This window comes from Manis pentadactyla, chromosome 9 (assembly GCF_030020395.1).
Source record: "Manis pentadactyla isolate mManPen7 chromosome 9, mManPen7.hap1, whole genome shotgun sequence".
NCBI classification, from domain to species: Eukaryota; Metazoa; Chordata; class Mammalia; order Pholidota; family Manidae; genus Manis; species Manis pentadactyla.
This window is the reverse complement of record NC_080027.1, coordinates 33,336,160-33,358,185: the sequence shown is the minus strand read 5'-3', so window position 1 is coordinate 33,358,185 and position 22,026 is coordinate 33,336,160. Positions and strand designations below refer to the sequence as shown.

At 36.4% G+C, this 22,026-nt stretch overlaps 1 long non-coding RNA gene across 1 annotated transcript in view; it reads right to left on the bottom strand.

Annotated features, from left to right (window-relative positions):
• Nucleotides 1-21,553, bottom strand: part of LOC118917551 (uncharacterized) — a 391,292-nt gene extending 369,739 nt beyond the window's left edge. Inside the window, exon 1 of the long non-coding RNA XR_008999195.1 lies at nucleotides 21,321-21,553. This is a non-coding gene — a long non-coding RNA (uncharacterized LOC118917551). The remainder of the gene's footprint in view (nucleotides 1-21,320) is intronic.
• Between the last annotated feature and the right edge of the window lie 473 nt (nucleotides 21,554-22,026).

Here is a 22,026-nt window from a genome sequence, read left to right as displayed (position 1 = left end):
GGGCTTATATTATCCCAAAGCTAGAAAAAAAGAAGCCATGATTTGAAACCAAGTCTCTGTGCAAACAAACCGGTATGTTTGACTCTTTTATTTTATTCTTACACCTCTAACACTGACTCACAGCTGGACAAAAGAGATTAACTTGACTTCATGTTTACATGGTGGTTAGACACCATGGAGTTTAACCTGCAGAAACAAAAGTCCAGAAAGGTAAAGGTCTAGAGTTACAAGACTAGACCAGGTCTTAGGAAGTGAGAGGGAAGGGAAAATCAGGGGTGTAGGGGAAAAAGAAGGCTGAGGAGGGGGACAGAAATTAGGAGAAGGGAGAGGGATGAAAAGAGAGAAGACAGAATGAGAGTGAATCAAATCGTAACATCTTAGAGCTAGAACAGACCCTTGGCTCCAATTAGACCAAACCATCCCATCACTAAATCTGAGAGGTTCAGTGTTTGGCCATGATCATACAAGTAATTTGCGTATGACTAGAGTCCACTTGCCCTTATACTTAAGGATTAATGTGAGCATGTGACAAACAACAAAATAAAATACATTTTAGAGCTGCATAATGGATTTTGTAATGATCCCTGTTGAAACATGAGTGTGGGCAAGGTGGGAATCAAACAAACTATTTTTGAAATTAAGGTGGGGTTAGCTTTAATTATCTCCACTGTGAAATGATTTGCAGGTTATTTGCAAGTGCTTGAAGCAGAAAGCAAACACATTTCTTCCAGTGCAGGTGATATGCCGCTCCATATGGTAGGTTTTCATTGTCCTTTATAATATAATAGCTTTGGATTTAAGAGAGAAGTTTGGTGTTTACAAAGTAATTATTTGAATGTTAATTTCTCTACATTGCTAGAACATGAGGGTGGAGAAAAGCAGTTTTCACTCCCATCTTAACTCTTTTATTCTAGAGTATAACTACTATTATTTTCTTGACCAGGATATAGTTGTTTTACTTGACCAGGCCATTCATTTTCTCAATGCTTTTTACCATTTAGTGGGCCATCAATCTCCTTCCCATCCTCTGTCTCTTTTGGGAGAGATTTATATGCTTCCCCAAACTGCAGGAAAACCAGAGGCATCTTTAAAGGGAAAGATACTAGATACCTCCAAGGATTGATGGGGGCACTAAAAAAATTGTTTAACGGTACAAAAAATGGGTGAAGGCACCCAGCATAATACCTGAAACACAACAGAATCGTCCTCCTATATGGTCAGGTCTGATTCAGTTCAACCCCAACTTCTCCTGCACACGGATCATTACAAATCAGTTTGTTTCTGAAGTAAGTCCAACTCTCAAGTAGTATGGAACTCCTTACAACTAAGAGTCAAAGTTAAATGATAAATTTGACTGATAAGGGATCCAGTGAATTTGGTAAATTATCTCTTTTATTCAATTCAAGTATTGAATCTGATTTACAGGATTGTTTCTGCCCAACACAAGTGAAGTACCACAGGCTATGGGTCTACAAGAAAAGTAACTCATTTGTGGTATTTGATGTACTTAAGATTTCTCTGATTATTTTGGGTATTACCCAACATAGCAGAATTGTATTATAACATAGTTTGTTTACTCAAGAAAGATCTTTAGTCACCTATCGGTCCATGCTAGATTGTCAGGGTGCAGAAAGGAATAAGGAAGTGTTAGTGTCTTTTAGTTGTTCAGACTTTTTGTTTTATTGAGGATTTTATTGGGATGGATAATGTGGATTACTATTTTTATGAATAGCCTAACACATCTCCATCAAAAACATCAAGCAGAATTCAAGACTGATATCGTCTAATCACTTACACCCATATTTAAAGAAATATAATAAATATTAGAGCTATATGTCACTCCTGGATTCATTATGGGTCATTTTATGTCTATTTCTGATTGAGATAACTAAGCAAAGATTTATCAAGTGCTTATTATTTTCAAATACACTAAATGTATATACAAAAATAAGAATGAATAAATACCTATTATAAGCCAGGTCTAGAAATACAGCATTTAATCACTACAACTCTGTAAGGGTCAAGAGAAGTTAAGTGGAGAAGGTGGCAATTTAGTTGATTCTTAAATGCACAATAGTCGTTGGCTTACAGAAAAGAAGAGGACATGCATGCCTGTTCATGTATGCATGCTCTGTGTGTGTGTGTGTGTGTGTGTGTGTGTGTGTGTCTAGGTGACTGAGGCCATAATAGGAAGTACAGATATACAGATACTTGGATATCCTGAGCCAAAGGATAGACAGAAACACAGAAACAAAGGTTTTGATACAGAACTGTTGAACATTTAAAAGCAGTGCCTCATTTGTACGTCATAACAATCTCTGATACAAAGGCAATTGTAAACATTTTCAGAGATGAATAAACTGGGCCTCAGAGAGTCCCAAATCCACAAAGTTAATCAGTAGTAGAGCTGGTGGTTCACAGTTCTGCTCATCTTTCCAAGTCAACTATAACTTTTAGCTGGAACACAGATATGGTGCTAGGTTCCAAATGCCTGATGTTACTGATTTCACCTCATCTTACAAGGAGAGATATTTTATAACTTGTAGTTCATACATTATGAGGAAAATTAAAATGTCACAGTAAGAGTCACAAATATCATTTCCTAAATTACCACTTATTTCATAAAAGTTTCAGGTCTTCACGTTTCTTTTAAATATTTATGATAGCCAGTAGGGTGGGATCTCACATGTGTTCTAGAATCATTTGCTTATAACTATCTAATACCTCACCAAAATTATTTTCCTTTGTTGTCCATGATAGAAAAGTGAATAAACAAATACATCCTATATGGTTAAATACTACAAGTATGGAAATTACTGCTAGAGCTCAGGGTTGAGAAAACTTTTATTTATACAAAGGGTTCTGGCCTAAAGATCTCTCGCCTTATCCTCCTCAGCCAAAGTTATCAGAACCAATCCTATCAATTTTTTATACTCCAAATGTCCTGTAGGAACTCTAGCAAAACAGCTCTATCATTATTACTTTTCTATCAGTTTTCAGATGTGAGTTTTGGGGATTGGGCTAAGAAAACCTCGGAGTGCCAGATATTGTACTATAGTTTTGGTTACTTTCCCTTCTGTTCCATCTGCTAATAGATGCAGAATGGGACTACCCCAGCTGTCTTCCAAATGAGCCTGGGATATCAGAATGGATTCCCATTAAATTCCACATAAGTGGGTAAAGCATGCCTACACCAATAAAATATTTCCACAGTCATTCATAAAGAAGCTAGCAGTAGCAAGTTAACTGTTTTATGCTTTATAGATATAGTAACAAAGAAAACAGGAATAGTCCTAGATATTCTGAATCTTACAGACTAGTGAGATAGAGAAATATTAGACAGATTATCACACCAGCAACTGAAACATTATAATCACAGCCGTAAAATTACATAATAAATAATTAAAACTGGGATAAATGCTTTGAAGCACATGACTGGGGGAGTTAACTCACAACGCAAGCAGTGGAGAAGGTCAGATGTAGTGTACCTAAGCAGGGATATCATTAAATTAAAATAGTCTAAGGGCATTAAAATGAGTCTAGCAAAGAATGAGACTGTTCAAATACATGAAAATAATGCCTACATTACATTAAGTAAATAAAAGCATCATACAAAATTATATCTATGGTACAGTATCAGTGAAATGAAAATACTCAAAAAAAGATTAAAAATAGATAAACAACATAAAACTTGATTATTTCTGGTATTATTAATTTTTTTAAATAGCTTTATATTTAAATGCAGAAAACCTGTAGAAACAGAGAAATGAACTGGACTTGCTTTGGGATAAAGGATGGCATTTTTCAACTATATGTTTAGGAAGACAAACATAATAAGCCAGCAATCATTTTAGATTAACATCTACTTTCAGAAAATCCTAATGAAATGAGTATTGTATATATGTGTGCATGTAAATATGATTCATATTTAAACATAATATTTATAGTCACTATCAGTATGTTGAAATACATCCTGAATAAATTAATTCATCAGATCATCATTACATATGAACACAGAGTCAGTATTGAAGAATACATGAATGCCATCTTATTTTTATGACTAAAACTTTAATTCTCAGAAATAAAGGCAGAAGTCAAATGGACAATAATCAATGGTGGCACTTATAAAGTATTTAATATATGCCAGTAACTGCTCACTGTTTGTTCATATGTCTTTTTTTTCCCACAAACCCCCTGAGAGTTAGGTTTTATTCATAGAAAATGAATAATTAGTTCAACCTCATAAATTAATGGTATTTTTGGCTGTGTTAGGCCTCTAGAAGCCCAATCATTAAAATGTGGTGTTTCTTCACATATTCTTTAAATAAAAGTAATATGAAAACATACTATATATATAAGAAAAACAACCAATATTCTGACTTTTCTCATACTAAATTGTTTTTTTCCTGAAATAATGGATACAATTCCTAAAAAAATAATAATGTTGCTGGATGTACTTAGCATGCCTATTCAGTAATACGGTACCTAATAGCAAAGCTAGAGTGCAACACTGGCCATGCCTTTTCAATAAATCATCCTTTAATACTGAGTATGACTTGGATTTTGGAGTAATGATGTCACCAGGTTGGGGGAGTGGCAGGCCTTCTCAAAAATCAAACATTAGAAGGGATGAGTGGCTCTTTGTGATAAAAAATGTTCTTCATGTTGGATGACTGGAGGCATTTGCTTCTTTTGAACATTTATTGAACTTCATATGTGCAAGACATTGTAATAGGTTCTAGGGACATGGAGATAAACAAGACATAGAATTCACATACTATTGAAAAAGGATTACAGGTAAAGAGACACTGACAATGTAATGCTATGCACTATGAAAGAAATAAGGAAAGATAAGGGTAGCTAATCCATGTAAATGTTGCCAAAGAATGCTTCCAAGGGGTGTTAATACTTGAGCAAAGCTTAGAAGAAAAGTTGGAGTATAAGAGGGAACATGTGTCATAACAGATTCAGAAGCAAGAAACCACAATCTTTTGAGAAACGTGAGCAACTTCCTATGGTTGGAGCATAGTTGTTCATGGGAAGGTGGTTACATGTAAACCTGAAATACAACAGAGCCCAGATCATAGGGATACTGATAGACCCTAATGACCTTGGGCTCACTCCTGAATACAATGTCATTTCATTGAAGGAATTTAAGTGAAAGGGTCACATGATCCAATTTATATTAGATAAATTTCACTTTGAGTCCATAGGTAACTTAGTTCCAGACTCTAAAAGCTCTCAGAAGGCTTCATAGCAATTGTGGGGTTTTTTTTCACAGTATGACATTATTCCTATATTTTCTCCCTACAATGTTTAGGTTTGAAACATCTTAGAAATGAATAGGCTCATAGTCTTTCTGAGTTAGTCTTGAAGCACTGTTCAGAGGAAGTGTGTGGGTATGTAACGAGGCCATGTTGCCAGCAAAAGTGTCCATATTCTGGAGTCAAGTAGCTGCGTGGGCAGGCCACAGACACCAAACAGATGTCCCGTTGTTCTAGTGCACACAAGGCCTGGCGAGTACAGAGCCTACCTTTTGTAAAGAAAGTGATCGCTTCGTAATAAACACATGTGGGACTAAATCAATCAATGCTACTTGTTCTGACTTGCCATCCAGTGTACTTAAAATTAAACGGAGAAGAAATGAGGAGAGAGAACAGAGTGAAAAGAAATTAAGGAACATCTTGCCTACACTGCGGTTTTTGAAAAATTATATAATCTAACAAGGATAACAGATTCTTTCACAGTGTTCTACATTTTCCTTTCATCTAACATATCTTACATATATTAGAGCATCTGCTTAACAGGTGGGACAACACAAACTCTGGATGGAGGAAATAAAAGTATATGTAAGTGACCTGGAATTATGACAAAGTACACTTTATTTCCTTAAAATCTCTGACACAGTCAGCTTTTGGTTAATTGGGAGACCCAATTAAAAAAGATGCAGTGACACCTTTAAAGCATAAAGTAAATCCATTAGCATTTTAGTGTGTTTATCTATCTTAAGATAACATAGTTATCTCCATGGGATAAAGTTGAAGGATAAAGTGGCTTAATTTCCTTCACTCGTTGCTTTGGCTAGTGTTAAGAATACCTGAGAGAACAAGACCCAGATGCCCTCCTGCATCCAGAGGAGATATCTTTACTAAAGAACAGAAAAAAAAAGAAGTGTTCTTCACATCCTTTTTTACAGATGTGAAAACTGAGGTTCTAAGAGATTAAATAATTTTCCCAAGGTCAGAGCCAAACAAAATGGGGATCATCATTCATGCATTGGTCTATCTACCCGCAAAGTTGCATGTTTTCCATTATCCAGCTCAGCCTGTGCAAAAGTTTCAGAAACTTTTCTCCTTGGCTCAATCAAATCTTGGATACTTTCTATCTAGGAAAATGTAGAGCTATTAGTCTCTTCTTCATACAGGTTTATGTAGTTTAACACAGGTACTGAATCTTTTCTGAGTCATTTACAGTTGCTTTTTCCTTTTTGGCCTAGAGCAAGAGCTTGTCTACTAAAATATAAATAGGAAAACATTTGCCTTAGCATAGCTCTATCTCTGTTTTCAAATTGTCTTATCTTTTGGCATGACACATTAATCATGTCATTCCTTTGATTGATATTCGTGTAGCATTTTGCTTGACTGGAAGGTATTAAAGTCCAGATACAGAAAATTCTAACAACAACAAAAAAAAATAGCCAAACTAATTCCAAATCTGATTTTTCTTCTGCCAAGTGAAACCCGTTGTGGACAATGATCTCAAACATTAACTAGACGTCAAGATCCTTGGAGGAAAACATATACTATTGTGTTGAAAATTTAGTATTCTCAGTTACAAACTGATCAGCTTCAGCAGCTCATGACTACGGCTTTAACTGTAAGAGGTAAGTTCTAGTAAGGAAATAGGGCAATTAAAATCAATTCGGAAGAACACCAGTGGAAGGATTATAAAGCAACTAGAGTGAAAAGAAAATTACTTAAGGAAACATTTGCAAAAATTAGCAATTAAAGACTCGGTAGAGGTTTTATTAATCATAATATTTAGAAATAAAGAAACAGGTATTCTGATCAAATATAACTGTAAGCAAACCAAGTAAATAACTATTTACTAGAACGTGTACTTTATATTGGATATAAATGATGCTCCACAGTATATACTTTGATAATGTTATTTTCATTCTAATTGTTTTTTTAATTTTGACGTTTTTGCAAGACTATATCTCTCATTTTTATGCCTCCTAATCAGAGTAACTCAAAGTTTAAAGCCCGAAATCTTAATAGCCTCCTGTAATATATCTTATTTGTTAATATTCAGCGCCTGGTACTTTCTCACATGCCGTTGGGGTGGTTATATTCTTTGTGAGCTGTCAAAAGCATTGATTTAATGGAAGATAACAATAGACTAGGTATTGTGTCATAACAATTTTTGGGACCTCACTTTGTACAAACTTGCTGTATAGATCTGGACCAACACCACCTGTCTTGAGTAAAGTAGTTGACTACAGAAGTGGTTCTTAAAGTGTGGCTCCAGACCACCACCATCATCACCATTTGACAACTTGTTAAAAAAGAAAATTATTGGGCCCCACCTAGACCCACTGAATTAGAAAATTTGGGAGTGGGGTCCAGCACTCTATAATTCAACAAGACCTCTATGTATACCTGATGCACATTAAAACTTGAGAATCACTGAACTAGATTAACTGTAAAGTGTCCCTAACATAAATGTTCCCTGGTTGCCTAAACTATTTTCCAAAATAGTTTAACTATTCTTGTATCTATGTAGCTCACAAAGAATATAACCACGACAATGACATGTGAAAAAGTACCAGGAGCTGAATATTAAGAAACTGGATATATTAGAGGAGGCTACTAAGATTCCAGGCTTTAAACTTTTGAGTTGCCCTGATTAGGAGGCATAAAAATGAGACATAGTCTTGCAAAAAAGTCAAAATTTTTAAAAATTTTGAATAAAAATAACATATTATCAAAGTAATGGGGTCAGTCACAGACTTAAGATATTGGGATATTAGAGCTGGGAAAAATATTAATCCATCTATTCCATTCATTGGTTGATAAATCTGAAGTACAGATAAGTGAAATAAATAGTCTCAAGAGACAGTTTGTCAGAAAACAATAACATGCTGAATCTTTATGGAGTAGTGATTCAGAAGTGCTGGTTGAACTATACGGAGTAGATTTGTTGAGTGGAGGTAAGACACATTAGTTTATATATGTGCACGATTCCATGAACTTCATTGAGTGACTTGGATATAGCTTTAAAACATTTATGTAGGAACCCATTTATTATGTTACTGCCTAGAGACATTTTTGGAACTTCCAGGATTAACTTTCAACTTAAAATTATTTGGAAATGAGTCATGTTCTATCTGTTCCATCACATCTTGATTTTTCATTATATCATGAATCCTAAAGTTGTTCTCCAATCTCTATACAGGGCTGAATCTTATGTAACTTTAGTTACTGCTAACAGCATGTCTGGTCTCATTCCTGAAAACAATACAAAACCACCACCACCAAAAGATCAGAAGCATAGTTATCCAATAATTATGAAGCATTACTATATGTAAATCCATTTAGTTTCTCATAAAATTATCACTGAAAGAGATAACACAGTTAACTTGTACCACTTTGGAATGGTGGTGAAATATAATTCAAAAATAATCACTTTGATGTTTAATCACTGAGTTAAACAGCATGCTTAGATGCTGTGTGAATTAATAAGGCCAAAGAGTCAAGTTCCATGTGTAACTCTGTTGGGTGGGGAAGAGTATTCCCGGCCCGAGGCAGGGCAACTAAACTACAAATCACTGAAACCAAAATCAGTTGAGGGAAAACTAGATGGTGGGGGCGGCCTTTTACTGCTTACAAAAATCCTGGTTCTGTTCATGTACTCCTGCTCACCTGTTTCTGTTTCTTTCTTGGTCCTGGCTGGGAAGGCCCAATAAAAAACCTCTAACTCTCCTAGCTCCTCCTCTTTCCAGCCCCTTGTAAACACCTACTGATACGGAGATGAACTAAGGCCAGGCAAGAGAATCTTGAAATATTTCAATTTTACCCACACCAAGTCTTAAGGAATTCACAGTTTCAGATACCGGGAAAACATAACTTGATCATTGTAATGAACTCCCTTTTTAAAAAATCTAAGCGTATATAGAATTCATCAATTATTTTAGTGACCGAGTCTATGATAATTTAACTCAGAGTTTCTAAGGTAATGCACGTTATATATAGTTGTAGCAATCATTGGATATTTAACAAAACCCTAGTTAGGATCCAGCGCCAATTTATGTTTGAATATATGTTATATTTCAGGTAGATAATTAATTATATGAACATACTTTTCAATCCTAGTCACATATCACTTCAATGAGTGATCCAGGACTCACATCCTTGTCAAATTCTAAGTGCAAAGTTCTTCTACTCAATTAGAACAGTTTACTTTAAAGAGAAAAAGAGAAATAAAGGAATGATGAAGAAGGGAGAAAGTGAGAGAGAGAGAAGGAAAATGTAGCCATGAAATCCTTCATATATAGGAGCGAGTTATTTAGTCAGTTTGAAAACCCAAAAAATATATGTCAACCTAGGCATTACCAAGTTTCTGAAGGAGAGGAATTTTTAGCCAATCTAGATAAATGAAAGACAGAATCTTTTTTATTCTCTTGTTATTTTTTCTCAAGTCACCTAGGTTTTCTAGAATAAATTACATTTTAAATATTGTTACTTGATTTTACCTTTAATATTATTTTTAAAAAATCATGTCACAGAAAGCAGGATAACCATGGGAAGCAGTGATACACCACTATCCATGGAACCAATTTTTGGAATCTGAATGCATTGAATGTTCTTAGCATAATTTACTATTGAGAAAGGACAGAATAACGTATCACTTGCATAGACTGGCTCTAAGTAACCATAATGACGACTTTTGTAACAACTCCTTGGACAACTCTTATTCTCTGTCAGTTCAAAATTATCCTTCCCTTAACGTCCCTTTCCCTAAAGAGAGCCCCTAGGAGCACAGGTGTATGCATAGAGAATCACAACTTTACCCATAGACAGAAGGATTAATAACATTTTTTTTTCTTTCCAGCAAGAAAAAAATCCAATTATTTTTAATTACAGGAGGGTGATACATTTTTGGAAGATTGGCATCTTTGCTATCCTTGCAATTAATGTTGCAATAGACCATTATTGCTTTGAGATATCTTTAAGCGGCATGTCCTTCTTTGTCTTAAAAATTCACTAAAGCTTCTTAGTACAAAATAGAATTTCCTCCCATTTGGCAGTTGCCCACCTTTTGAAATATATCCTCATTCTCCTCAATATTTGCCTTGTATTAATCCTCGATTTAAAAAAAGAAGCTAGTTGCCCTCATATATCTATAACTGTTGTGTTGATCCCAGGACCGGACAGCTTTCACACAGTTTTTTAGCCTTGTGAGTTTCTCCCTTAAAACTGAGGTCAATAGATTCAACCTTTATGAAACCTTCTTCCAGTAGAATGAATACTTACTGCTATCGTATCTTATATCCATTGTTCTGTTACAGTACCCACCTTGTTCCTTTTCCAGGTATTTTTGTCACTTGCCCAAGCTCCTGAGCTCAGGGGTCATGCTGTGGCATCCTCAAGAACCCTAGCATCCTATGCAGAACTGGAAAACACAGATTGATGCTGTGCAGTCTACAAAGGATTATATAAAAGGCAATAGGAAATAAAGGAAGCAAACTCTTACCAAAGATAGAAGAAAATTATACCTAACACTTAGAAAGTACTTGTTATATGTCAAGTATGAACACTATTAATCCTCACTACAGCCTCCTGAAGAAGACTCTATTATCTCATTTTACAATCAGGAAACTGACACACACCTAGAGGTTAAGCAGTTTACTTAAAATCACCTAGCTGGTGCATAGAAGCATAATATGAACCAGGTAGTTGAATTCAAACATCATATCCTACTGCCTCTCATAGGCCCTAAGAAGAAGGTTTAGGAATAATTCAGACATATGCATTCACTAGCTTCACTTGCTGTAGCTTTAGTTCAATAACTAGGAAATGGTATGCTGGGGGGATGGATCAGAGTAAAGGAATATCTAGACCCTGATCCTAGATCTATTATAGATCATCAGTGAAGCTTAGGTCTTTCGGATAGGATTTTTGTGACCTTCCTGTAATTTCCCAGGGCCTCAATTTCCTCATTTCCTAACAGGGAATAATCGTAGACCCAATCTCATGAGATTGGTTTGAAGAATAAAATAGAAGATATTCATGAAATGCTAAGCACAGAATCTGCCCCTTACCAGTAGAGGCAAAGCCAGACAACCAGAAACACTGGCCCTCCCTGTCCTGGTTTCTGTCAGCACTGCCACATTTGACTGATCAGGAATTCACATGGTAACCGCAGTGACAGTGAAAGGGCAGATGCAGTGAACTGGAAAGAAACAGGAGGTGATGCACTGCACTCTGTTCATACAGGCATCCTTTTTGGTATTTTTTATTTTTGTTTCTTTTTTTAATAAAATGTAGTAATGAGTATGAAAGTTGTGTGAGACAGTCATATGAGTTACTTCTAAGCTCTCTAAGTTACCTCTCTATGACACTGTCTTTCAGATGTCATATTAGCTCAGTACTTCACATCTTGTGACTCAGAATGTTGTGTGAGCACTTTATTCTGACCACCACATCTGAATTCTGACCCTGATCTCAATTCCCTCGTCTCCTACAGAGAGACAATTCAGGTAGTGAGTTTTGAAATCACAATGGTAAATTCATTCTCTTAGCTTCTTAAAAAAAAAAACCTCTCACCTATTTCATTCAATATTTTCCTCTACAAAAGCTTAGCCAAGCAAGGGACTTAAATTATGTACAACCTAGAGACATGAAAATGAAAAGCGAAAGACATTTCCTTCACTTGTTCACCTTCTGCTCTTATGAAACAGGCCTGATGTTGGATTCATACCAAAACTTTTGTGCCTTTTTTCTTTTCTTTCCCTAAATAAAGGCTCCTAACTGGAATTCTCTTAGAGGATTAGGGGAAAGAAGTATGTCAGGCCACAAAAATCAGGATGTCGGTGGCCTTTCAATATTCCCTAAAAAGAGTATTTAATTAAGCCAAATTTATAGTACTTTTCCTACAGCTCCTGAAAAAAAAAAATCTGATAGTTTTCCTACGTTGCTTTGAGTTGTATTGCCCAAGAAGAAAATGAGGATAAGAGACAGATTTGGAGAGAAAGGCTTTACAGAGAGTCCTATAATATTCAATACCTAAGTTTATGGAATAGTAACTCAAACTCCCTTGATACTGTCCTACCCCACATTCTGGGTCTTCCCTCCCTATAGCAAACAGAAAATACAACTGAAAACAAATCAAATATTCATCAACCTAAAAAGATCTCACTCGTCCTCAGGGAACAGCCACAGAAAGAAATGCAGTAATATTATATTTTTTAGAAACAACCCAATATGCCAGTATTGACTATAACGTTTCCTTGTTGTATGCAATCTTCATCTTTCCAGAATCCTGTCATTCAAACTAGGGTGCTTTTTAAAAAATGAGTCTAAATACCAGCTACCTTTCACCAAAAAGATTTTACTTAAAGAAAAAAAACAACTTATTAATGTAACTTTTACCTATTGGCAGTATACTATGACTTGTATTCTTTTGTGGACGATTATGATTTCACCTTTCAATGCCTTTTTTTTTGTTCTCTAATTCTGATTATGTCTCAAGATGTCCGAAGTGCACTCCCAAATGTAAAATGTTATGAGCAAAAAATAGTCAAGTTTTGGACTTACTGCTTTAGCAGTGATATAACACCCTCAAATTTGCATAAATTAATACTGTATTCATCAAACATAGTATTAATTTCAAAGTTTCCTAAAGCTATTTATTCTGTGGTCTTGACTAAACATAAAGTCAAATGCTTGACAGACTTATGATGGATGGCTAAGCCCAGATTTTTAATACTCATGTAGATCTTGGAAAAAAAAATTAAACATAAAATTATCTATATAATTTTTTTTTCATCAAGGCTAAAATCTAGATTGGGCTGAGATCCCCAAAAATGATAAAAATTATAGAAGAAGCTAATTTAGGTATGTTTGCAATAAAAAGAATAGGGGAGAAAGTTAACAGCCTTGGGATAATGATATAATTTTTAATAAAAACTGAGAAAAGATAAATTACCCAACAAATTTTTGCTTCCAAGAAAAAAAAAAGTATCCATTCATTCTAAAAATGGTAACACAAATGTAGGCCAACTAGGATTGAAACTAAGAAGTAGGAATGTAGTTACAGAGCACATACTTTAGCAAAAGTATTGGTTACATATGACTGCAAAACTGCTCTTGGTAATTATTCAAAAATTCCAGAGAGCAGGAGTTTACTGAAGATCGATGATAAGGAAAAGTGAATTTGTATGTATGTATATGACCCAATCTACAGCAAAATTCTGTAATGGATTATTATACACAGAGTTTGTAAAGATTTCAAAACAGAAGTAGTGATTATCAGAAAACTACATGGGCTTATAAGAAATCATGTCAACAAAGCTTTTTTTAACTGGTAAAAATTTGGTCTTAATGGAGACAGATCCTTACCAACAGAACAAAAGCATGTAGAATAAAGGATGCATAGTTAGATGGCTTTGTGGTTTAAACATTGATGACAAGTAATATGAATTATTGCTTCAGTGCCAAACTACAGGAAAACTTCTGGCAGGTAGTTGAACTCCATTCTGCTCAATGTCATAGATGAAAATGAAGAAGACATAGAAGTCTCACTTACTAAATTCGTTGATGACACATCACAGAGTGACTAAGCTAATTCAGTCAGATCATATATTCAAAGTTTAAAAAGGTCTTAGTAGGAAGATCTAATAAGGTGAAGCTTTGTAAATTAAAAAAAAAATCAAGTACCTACTATGTACAAGTCACAATGAAGGATACAAAGATCTATCTCAGTATTTGCCAATCTTCTGTGACTGTGATTATACAAATTATTAGATAAAAATACTAAATCTACCACCCCAGAAACACTAAATGAGAATAACCTCCATGGAATGTTACTGAAAAGCTATTATTTTTTTTAAAGTATGTCAGGCAATTTTTATTTTTGTGAAGATTTTGATAACACTGATCTTTGTGAAATAGTCCTTAACCTCAAGACATTTTCAGAGGAAAGGAGACACCACACACCAAACATTTGTAAAAGTTTTGAATACAGTAAATGGCCATATACATGAGAAAGTTAGTCATATTTTTATTAGCCTATACATTACAAGGCAGAAAATATAGAAAGAATTTTAAATGTTGAAAAGGGATTCTTCTCAGGGATGTTAACAAAGGCAAAAATGCAATTGTTACTTAAATCTTTGTCTTTTATTTCTGAATGTTTGTAAAAGGTAAATGAGAGTGGTTGATGTGTCTTTTTAGGTGGGGGACTATGCTCTTTTAATATCCTTTTCAGTAGTTTTTTTTTTAAGTGTATTTAAAAGATACACTCAATTTGTTGAATACACACCAATGCACAGAACATCTGAGATACACTGGTCTCACTTTTACCACAAATGTGAATTCTGTGGTGAGCATAAGAAAACCTAGAAAATGAAACCAAATGGTCAGTGAAATCAGAAAGAATAACATGTGAAATTCTTCTCCTGTGAACAAGATGACACTCCTTAGAGTCTTAAGATGGAGACACACACTAATTGGTGAGTGTATGACATTTCCTGGTTCTCCTTAGCTGCCTAACTTTCCTTCTCAAACCCTCAGCTAAAGACGTGGTCCTTCCCAAAGCAGATTACATCAGATCCCTTGAATCGAGGAGAACAGCTAGTTTACCACTAGGCAGGCATGCCTCCACCGAATAGGAAAGCTGTTAACACAAAATCCCCTCAAATCAAGACTGCTTTTAGATTTACCAAGCAACCATTTTATATTCAATCACTGTAAAGTAAAAAATCCTAGAATGTGAAGCAGTACTGGGAATATTATTTTCCTTTTTGTATCGGAAATACTGTTTTTTCATTGTTGTTACACTGAAAGAGAGTAGTAGGGGATTTAAAAAACTGGGATAAGAGTGGTGCAACAACAACAAAAAAAACTCAGCCATTATAAGGAACAAATAATGCATTGGAAACTTTCAGACTAAAATTCAAGAAAACCAGGAATAAATGATATAGTCACTATTGCTGGGTATTTAAAAAGTTAATACAAAAACATGGTGTGACAATCTTTGTTGCCACAGTATATAAGACAACTGAGTTGTTCTAAATGACATTTTATTTAGAATGATTAAACACTATCCTATTACTTGAGTATTCAATAAGACAATTTATAATCACTTTAAGAATGATTTATTTTGGATTACCACACAGATAAAAGAGTGTGATGGTTTTCAAATTACTGCTTCTAATTAAATAATGATGATAATAGCAAATATCATTATAGAAGCAAATAAATAGATATATTCATAAATAAACATTACCTTGGAAAATTAGTCTAGAAAAACAAGAGCATTTATACTGTCACAACTGCTCATTCACAGCTTCAATTGCATATAGCAGGCAGATAATAATATTCAATGGACACATAATAGGCAGTTTTCTTTAGAGTAGGGATAAATGTAGGAATATGTCTCTCTGAAATGCTAAGAAGTGTGCAGGCTGCCTGTCCCTGAAGGCATATACTTCAAGGCAACAGTACTGAGATGCCCTCAGTATCTGAAGCAAATGAGGAAGGTCCAAAAATATCCTGCTCCTTAAACAGGTTGATTTTTTTTAACCTAGTGTGATTTATGCAGTGAATCTGTAAAATATTCCAGTTCATCAAAAGTCTAATTTACATACATTTAAAGGACCTTGTGGAAAATAATTAACAGAATGCATCACAATTCAGACAGTGAATGTTGACTAGGGAATTTTAGGCCCTTAAATGGAAAACTAGGTTAAATACGTATATTGGATGGGTAAGGAAAAACAGAAAAAGGAAAGAAAGAAAGGAGGGAGGGGAAGTGTGGGAGGGAAGGAGATGGAAAGAGAGGGAGACAGAAAGATGGGGAGTTGCTTTCTTTGCAATGATTCATATCCTAAAGTCATGTGAAATAAAAGTCTCTTTTTTCCCTTTTACCTTATTTTTTGTGAGTGAATAACTGTGTTGCTTACTAGCCATCACCCTGAAATATATTCAAATGATCACAGTACTGTGTGCATCTAGTAATACATCTCTTTGAGTTCTAGCTTAGAGACTAACAAGGAAAACAGTGGCTTGTGAAAATCAAGATTCCAATCAAGATTGTACTTTCCATCATTGATGCACATGGAGGAAATCTCAAATGAAACTTCATAAATTAGTCACAAACTTGTTAATGATTTTCAGGAACATCTAACATTTATTGGGAATACTCTAAAGGTTTGAATGTTCAAGATTATTACCTGTTATGTTAAAACTATTTTAATACACTTTTTGTATTTCCTAATAATGACATGGGAGCTGACCCTTAGTAAATAGAGCAGTTTTATTTTATCTGACTCTATCTCAATAACAATAAATGGAATAAGATACATAAACTTCTTTGTGCCATTTAGGTTTCAAATAAGTGGATCATTACATTAACTCTTGAAATTATGTAATTATTAATTTCTGTTAATATTCATACTTCAAGCTATAGATAAACTTACTTGGAAGAAAAATGTTCAAAACAATGTCTTTCTGCCATTTTTTTAAAAGAATGCCCACGGAGTTATTAGTTTATACTGGCTGTGTGCCCAAATAAATGAAGGCAGGTAAAGGTCAGCAAGAATAACATGGGGCTGCCTAGAAGTAGACTGAATTCAAGACCTAGAAAGCAAACCAACACGCTTGATCAGAGCCAAAATGTTTTCTAAATATTGTCATTATTAAATAAATTAACCAGGTTCCCTGCCATTTGACTTCTTAAGTTTGGTTTTCTTTTTGAGATGAGCAAAATGCAATTAAAACAAATCCTGGTTTACATGGTTCATCCCCGCCTGCTCCCAATTCTTCTAAATTGGGAATAACTACCTGGAATAATCATGCCTTTTGTTGGCATAGTATCTTCACATCGGCTGTATACTGAGAATTCCATTTCCTAAAGGCATGCCCTTAGCCACAACCCTTCCAAAGAGTTGTTTCCAGCCAACAGATACATATGCCAGCTATCCTAATGCTAGTGCTATCTGAAGCACCTGGAGAGAGCTGTACAGAAAAGGAGCAGGGAAATAGGCATGAGCTGCTGCAGCCTTGGTAAATGATACGACAGTTTAGAGTCTTAAAAAAGGCTTAGGAAATGACCCCTAATAACTCTGTTTTGATATAGAAGAAAGACACATTTATTTTTATATATTTCTTTTCTTTTATACTATTAATATGTAAACATACATACATACATACACACAAATATTTCATCAGCATGAACATACAGATACATTAAACTATTTTTATATGTAAGATTCAAAGTACAGTATAAATATCCTGGGGAAACATGTTATTGTTTTCTCTATGAGGTTTTTTCCTATTAAAGTATCTCTATACTTTAGTATGTATAACATATGTATAAAATGTATTATTAAGTACATGAAAAGTAATTAACATTTTAAAAATACATGCACTCAAGAAGCAAAAATTTGAGGTGAAAAAGATAGGTTATCAGGTCAAAAAATGACCCATAAATGAATATATCTATATTAAAAATTGACTTGAAAAGCAGAAAATACCACTGACGTAAGCTTTCACAACACCAACACCCCTTTGCAATATAACAGACAACTAAACTAGCAATGCCCTTGTCCGTCAACTTGGGCATCTCAGCTAAAAATACCTAAATTACTGTTGATCACCACTGGGTGGCTCACGCTCTGTATCTATGTCTGAGCAGATGTGCCACCGTGGCCCCAGAGGTTGGAGGCAATGGGATTCTCACTAGAGCGTACAGGAAGGAGAAAAACGATCCCTTTAAAGCAAACCTAAAGTGTTGAACAAGGAAACAGCTACTGCCCCATCAGTTCTCATCAGAATTGTTTTTACAGAGACAAGTTAATTAGAAGAGCTAGCCTTAGACCAGACACATTTAGAAAGCCAGATGGAAACCTGTCTAATAACTAGTCTGCATCCATGTCTACACAGTCTCAAATACTTTTCAAATGTATTTGTAATATGCTAAATGTATCGGGGGGGGGGGGGGTGGAAGAGTTAGAGAAAACATCACCTTAAAGTTAAAACAACAGAAACAACAAATCGCATTATCTACTTTTGATTGAATTTGGAATTAGAGTGGAAGAAAAATTAAGGACTAGGGAAATAAAAATGAGCCAACAAAGATGGAAATTTTCACATGGACAGGAAGTTAACCTTACTAGGTTTGCAAGATGGGTCTTAGCAATCAGTTCCTCCGCCAAACTGCATTTTAGCAGAGAAATATAATAGGGCAGTAGCCACAGAAGCTTTTAACACCATCCAGTGTATTGCTATAAAAAGCTTTACCATCTGGATCCTAATTCTCCTCAATATTGAAACTGTAGAGCATTTTCTTCACTTCGTTCTAATTTACAGCTATCACTCAATGAAGCCCTGAAGGGTGCAGACAATATGCCATTGTTGGAGCTAGTATATAATCCAAGGCAATTTGGGGAAAATCGGCTTGTGAGTATAACTACATGGTTTTCTCAGTATTCTGCACCTGTTTGCATTTCATGAAAGCTTATAAATTTTGCTTGTATTTTCTCCCCTCTCTTCCTTTTACCTTGGTCAGAAGGGGTCTGTAAAATCATCATGCATGTGTACAAATGTCTGTGGACTGCACCATCAACCTTACCCCAGTGATTGCTGAGATTTGAAATGTGTGTGATCTAACAGTACTAAGTGCTAAGATTTAATCCATACTGCTCATCATTTGCCTTTGTTTTAAAAAAAATCCCCAAACACCAATTCACCAAGCTACCCAGGAAAGGCGATCAGATATAGAGGAGGAAAAAGTGTTTCAAAATTAAGAAGGCTGGTGACTAGGAGCCAGCACTGTGACAAAGGAGTCATCACCTCTGGCTCCAAATAAAATGAAATTGATTCCCTCTCAGCAAAAACCGTTCTGAATGGCAATCCATAATGTGCAAGCAACTGGCTAACTCTTTACCTTCCTCACAAAACTACATTAGGGAGAAGGAGTAAAGGAGAACAAGAATGAGAAAGCCAGCTCAACTGAATTAAAATATCTTTCACCTCCATAAAAAGCCTGGTGAAGATCACAGATCTGCATCTCTCATGTTGTTTGAATTGGTCATTACTGGCATAAAGAAAAACAAAAAGAGAGAGAGTGTTCACTCTCCAAGATTGCATTCCAAGAACACACCACCCGCCTGATATTAATTTTTTTTTAAAATTATGTTTTCTCTATCTCCTTAACTGCTTCTAACTTCCTAATTTTACTAGAAGCAATATCAGTACCTTGGACTGCACCATCAGCTGCCCCCACATCATGGAGAAAGTAATACAAGCAGGTTTTTTCCAAGTTTGAAAATGAGTCCAAGTATGAAGTAACACAAAGTCAAGTTGTGCTTTCTTGGTATTGTTATGGTATAACAGACTATAGAATCTATTTTGCCAAACTGCTTTAAGAGCAGTCAATGTAGAAACCATAGATATTGTGGGGCCAAATGCAATGACAGGCAATGTATGCTAAATATTTGGACAGAAAGTCTGTATTGAGCACTGCAGAGGGATAGGTTGCATTAAACATTAATGACGAGTGAAGAAGACAACTCTTCTTTCTTTCCTCTGCCTTTAAAGAGGCAGCAAACAGATACACACATGGCCTCTTTGCTGGAGGGGTCCCTAGAGTTATCAGAGGACAAGTTATCAGGTACCTGGCTGACAGAGCTTGAAAAGTCCTGATCCCAGGTGATGCCTTTACGTTCAAGCATAAACCCTGATCTGTCTAAAGTCATGGGCCATCTTCCCACATCAGAACTGAGGTCATCCACATCAAGACCGACATGCCATCACGATATGCTGTGGCTTAGAGGGACTTCACAGAAAAGTAATGAGAAGAGACACTAACTTTTCTAAGTGCGGCACAATACAGTGCTGCCTGTAAAAACAGTCACAAAAACCTGCATCTTCTGATTAATTCACTGCTTTACCACACACTCCTTTAAAACCTCACTTTTGAACTCATTGGCAGCTTAATGGTACCATGAACCTGACTTGCATATAGAACACGTCTTCTAAAAAATATGTTCCGTATGATCATTTCAACTCAATGGATGAATTATGGCTATTATTCTCTCATTAAAACTTCTTGTGAGATGATGTGCATGAAATAATTAAAATGAACATTAAGGGATTGGGATGTTTAAAAAGTTTTTGTAGTATTTCTCTAATAATTTTTCTTTACTTAGAATAGTGGCCGGGAAAACATGAACAAATCAGGAAATGTTCAGGGTAATAATATATGCAAGACTAACATCACTAAGGCAAGGAGACCTAAGTCAACAAACCAGACTTTGGAATGTTATATGAATCCGTCAGCTAAGAAACCCCTAAATGCAATCCCAGAACCTAGCTGATTTTAGCAGAAGAAATCCCCTCCAGTTTGAGTTATTTACTAGGTCAAATAATCAGTTTACCCACCTCACCATAAAAGACTTATCTCAATCAAAAACTTCCTTTTCAAATCCACATTATCCAGATACGTATAAGCGCTCAAAAAGATGAAAAGACATTTGCTTCCTGGCTTTCTCTAGCAAATACAGCAATTTGCATGAATATTAAACTTCCGTGATTCAGCAACTTTCACTCCCGTCTCTATCACTGAACGTTAAACGCTGAGGAAGAGTTTGAATCGTCTGGGTTTTGTTTTTCAAGACCGAGGTATGTTTTCCACAGCCGAAGAAGAGACTATTTAAAGGTCTTTCAATTACACACGCAGAGTTGCTAACAACTGTCAACTAACTCAAAAGGTTAGAACCGCACACACGCTAAATGAGGAGTCGCTGTGCATCACAAACTGAAGCTGTTCCATGTTTTGCAGAATGTTTGTAAGGGCGGGGAGAGAGAAGTGGAGTTACCCTCTGCACCCAAACTTTCATGAGGGAAAACAATTGCTGAAACTATCAAACCCTTCTCTTTCTGCTCCCCACAGCGAAAAAGACTTTGTCAAAGTGACTGCTACGACTGAGGCTTTCCGGCACCTGAAACAAGAAACCTCACGCGCCCACCTGCCCGTGGAAGGTGAGGCAGCCGGCACGTGAGGGGAGTCGGCTGGGAAGCGGGAAGCGGTCCTACCTTCCTCGCGGAGCAGCCTCCTCCGCGGCGGACGCGCTCGGGGGAGACGGTGCGCTCTTGCCCGGGCTGGGGAAGCGGCGGCCAGGTGGCTGACGGCCACCAGCTGTGCCAGCGGCGCGTCCCCGGCTGCCGCCGAAACCGGGCTGCGGCGCCTCTCCGGCACTCCGGCCAGCGCCGCCCGCTCCTCGGCCGAGGGAGCCGGGACTGCAGCGGCCCGCGCCGCCTCACTGGAGCGGGGCGCGCCGGCGGGGGCGCGCGTGGGCGCGCGTGGGGGCGTGACTGCCGGCGCCGCCTGCGCCGCTGGTCTGCGTCCTCTGGATGCTCCCGCAGCGGGGAGGGCTCTCCGCACAGACCCCGGCCTCCCCGCCCACAATTAGCGCGCTGACCTTGCTGCTGGGGGTTCTGGCTGAACAGCTCACTCATCCTTAGATTTAACAATCAATCAAATAACGGAAATGGGATCGGTCTCAGAAACAAGTACTTCCCTCATAAGGACCGAAATTTAAAATACACACACACACACACACACACACACACACACACACACACACACACACACACACACACACACACACACACACACACACACACACACACACACACACACACATCGACAAGAATTGATTTTTCATCTTTAAGTCCCTATGTTTTGAGCATTAAGCCTAATTGATGAGTGAGTTAAAACTTTTCAGGTTGTTTTCCTAGG